The sequence below is a fragment of the Cavia porcellus genome, unplaced genomic scaffold (genome assembly GCF_034190915.1).
Source record: "Cavia porcellus strain 051 isolate PalLab524CR breed Dunkin Hartley unplaced genomic scaffold, mCavPor4.1 scaffold_30, whole genome shotgun sequence".
In the NCBI taxonomy this organism is placed as follows: domain Eukaryota; kingdom Metazoa; phylum Chordata; class Mammalia; order Rodentia; family Caviidae; genus Cavia; species Cavia porcellus.
This window is the reverse complement of record NW_026947513.1, coordinates 46,497,548-46,500,307: the sequence shown is the minus strand read 5'-3', so window position 1 is coordinate 46,500,307 and position 2,760 is coordinate 46,497,548.

The following is a 2,760-nucleotide window of genomic DNA, read 5'->3' as shown; positions in this document are numbered from 1 at the left end:
TTCCACTTCTCTATTTTCTCCTTAATCCATTTTAAAGTTTAACCTCGAGGGCAAAATTGACATATTACAGACTATATGTTCCATGTAATTATTGGGTTTCTTTTATATTTTGTTATATAATCACAAACAGTGCACATGGTTCAAAGTTGCAAGTTAAAGTTTAGTCTACCTTATTGTTTTCCAGGCTGTGTTTGATGCTATCGGTACCACTAACAACCCAAACTGACAACATTGTTCTAAACAGCTGTTGGTCTTGATAATCCATGACTGAGAATAACTAAGGGTCACAAATGCCAAAGAACCAAGGACTGGGCCAAATAAGCAAACATTCATCTCCAACAAACTGAAGAGGTAAGAATTCCAACAGACCCAAAACCCAAAAACCAGATGCCTCAGAGAAGTAATCATCACCTAGGGGTTCTAAATACTACCAATAAAGCAACCCATCATAGGCAACTTACAAACATCACCCCAGGAATCAAACTCAAATTGCATCCATTTACCTGTTAAGCCACAAGGTTATCTTTCTTTATAGCTAGGTAGTACTCCATTGTACAAAAATGCCACATCTTTTTATGCATTCCTCAGTTGATAGGCATTTGGGTTGTTTCCAAGATTTAGCAAATTGTGCTACAGCATGGGTACACATGTGTCACTGTGGCATGATGTTTTCAGTTCCTCTGGAAAAATATCCAGAAGACGAATAGCTGGATTAAATGGGCCTCCAATCCTAGTTTTTTGAAGAACCTCCACACTGATTGCCACCATGGTTATACATCTCTACACTCCCACCCACAGAGAAGAGAAGTTCATTTTGACCCACAGCCTGCGGACATTTGTTGTTGGTTGATTTCATGATGATAATCTTTCTTTCTGGGTGGAGATGGAATCTCTATGTTGTTTTAATTTGCATTTCTCAAATAGCCAGTTGATGATAAACATTTCTTCATGTGTTTATTTGCCATTTGTATTTATGCATCTGACAAGTACGTGTTCATCGCAAATGCCAGTTTTTTAATTGGGTCTTTGAATTTGAGGGATCTGATGTTTTTCAATTCTTTATATGTACCAGATATAAGTTCTTTGCCTGAGAGAGAGTAGGTTAAAGTTTTTTCTCATTTTGTGGATTTTATTTTCATTCTGTTGGTGATTTCTTTTGATATGCAAAAACTTATTAATCAGATGAGATCCCAGATGTTGATTCTTTAAAGTATTTCCCGTGCAGTATGGGTTTTGTTCATGAACTCCTGTGTCTTCAAGATTTCTACTTACCTTGTTTTCCATTAGATTTAGTGTTTCAGTATTATTTATTTTTTAAAATATTAAAGAAAAAAAACAAAACAGTAAAAGGGGACAAATAATACAGAATTTCAAAAAAAAACAGTAAGAAATCACTAGTTAATAGATTACATATTGTCATCTTAGAAATAGCTGTTCAAGTTACAAAATTAAAGCATATAAAGTGGACATTCAAACAGTGAGACTGCAAACAGTTCTGTTCAATGATCCAACAAAAACTTAGTAATGTGGTCATCTATCTTACACACCTAAACACACTTGCAGTGTATCCTTTAGAGCACTTCCTTTTCCTCTCTTTTTTTACAATAACATTTACACATTTTGGGTTTTATTACTCCCACAGTTCTTATTACTTTTTTTTTGGAAGAAAATAAAACCAAATGTGACAAAACAAAGCAGTCAGTCAAAACAAAGGATGGACATAGTGTAAAAACAGAACACAAGGTAATCAACAATGGTTACCATAATGCCTCTTGCTACTTTAAAAAGAATTGCCTATATCATCAGGTATAATAAAATTGAACAAAAATTGAACATACAGAACAAAACCAATAAAACCTAAACATTGGACACATTACAGGACTTCAAAAGAAGATAATACTCAAACGAGAATGGGCATCATAGTGAATCTTATTGCCTTCAAAGTAATTGTCTGTACCCTCAAACTTGATACTATCAAACAGAAAACAATAGAGTAAAATCAGTCAAAATAAGATTGTGAGAGCAATACAGGGCTTCAAATCAAGTTAACAGGAAATCAAAAAAAGTTACTATAATATATCCTGCTAACTTTTTAAATTTTTTCCCTTAATTAAAAAAATAATAATAAAATAATTTTTTTAAAAGGGGGAGATTGAGACAAAAGAGAACATAACAACATAACAATACAACCTTGTGGCTTACCAGGTCAGAACAGAACAATTTAAGCAACATAGTGCTTCACCTTGTGGCTTAACAGGTCAGAACAGAACAATTTAAGCAACATAGTGCTTCACCACAAGATAACCTGACTTAATAGTAGTTACCGTAGTTTCTCTTTCCTTGAAATATTTGAGTATAACTTCACATACTTATAGCATCAAATATATGAAGACAGTGTGAAACCATTCAAGAGGATGAAAGTATTACAGGGTATTTAGAACCAGCTGACAGAAAATGAGCAATGGTTTCTATATTATCTCTTTGCCTATAAAAAATTTTGTTTATACTATCACATATAATAAAATCCAATAAGATACAACATGATAAAACCAGTGGAGACAGAGAAACCACATTTTGATGGAACTTCAAAACAAGATGATATTAAATCAGCACTAGCTATTATGATGTCTTGTTTTCTTAAAAATAGCTGTTCATATCATCACAGACAATAATATCAAACATTCCAGAATAAAACCATTCCAATTAATGAGTGAAAACTTTATAAGGCTTTAAAGCCATATAATGGGGAATCATGATTAC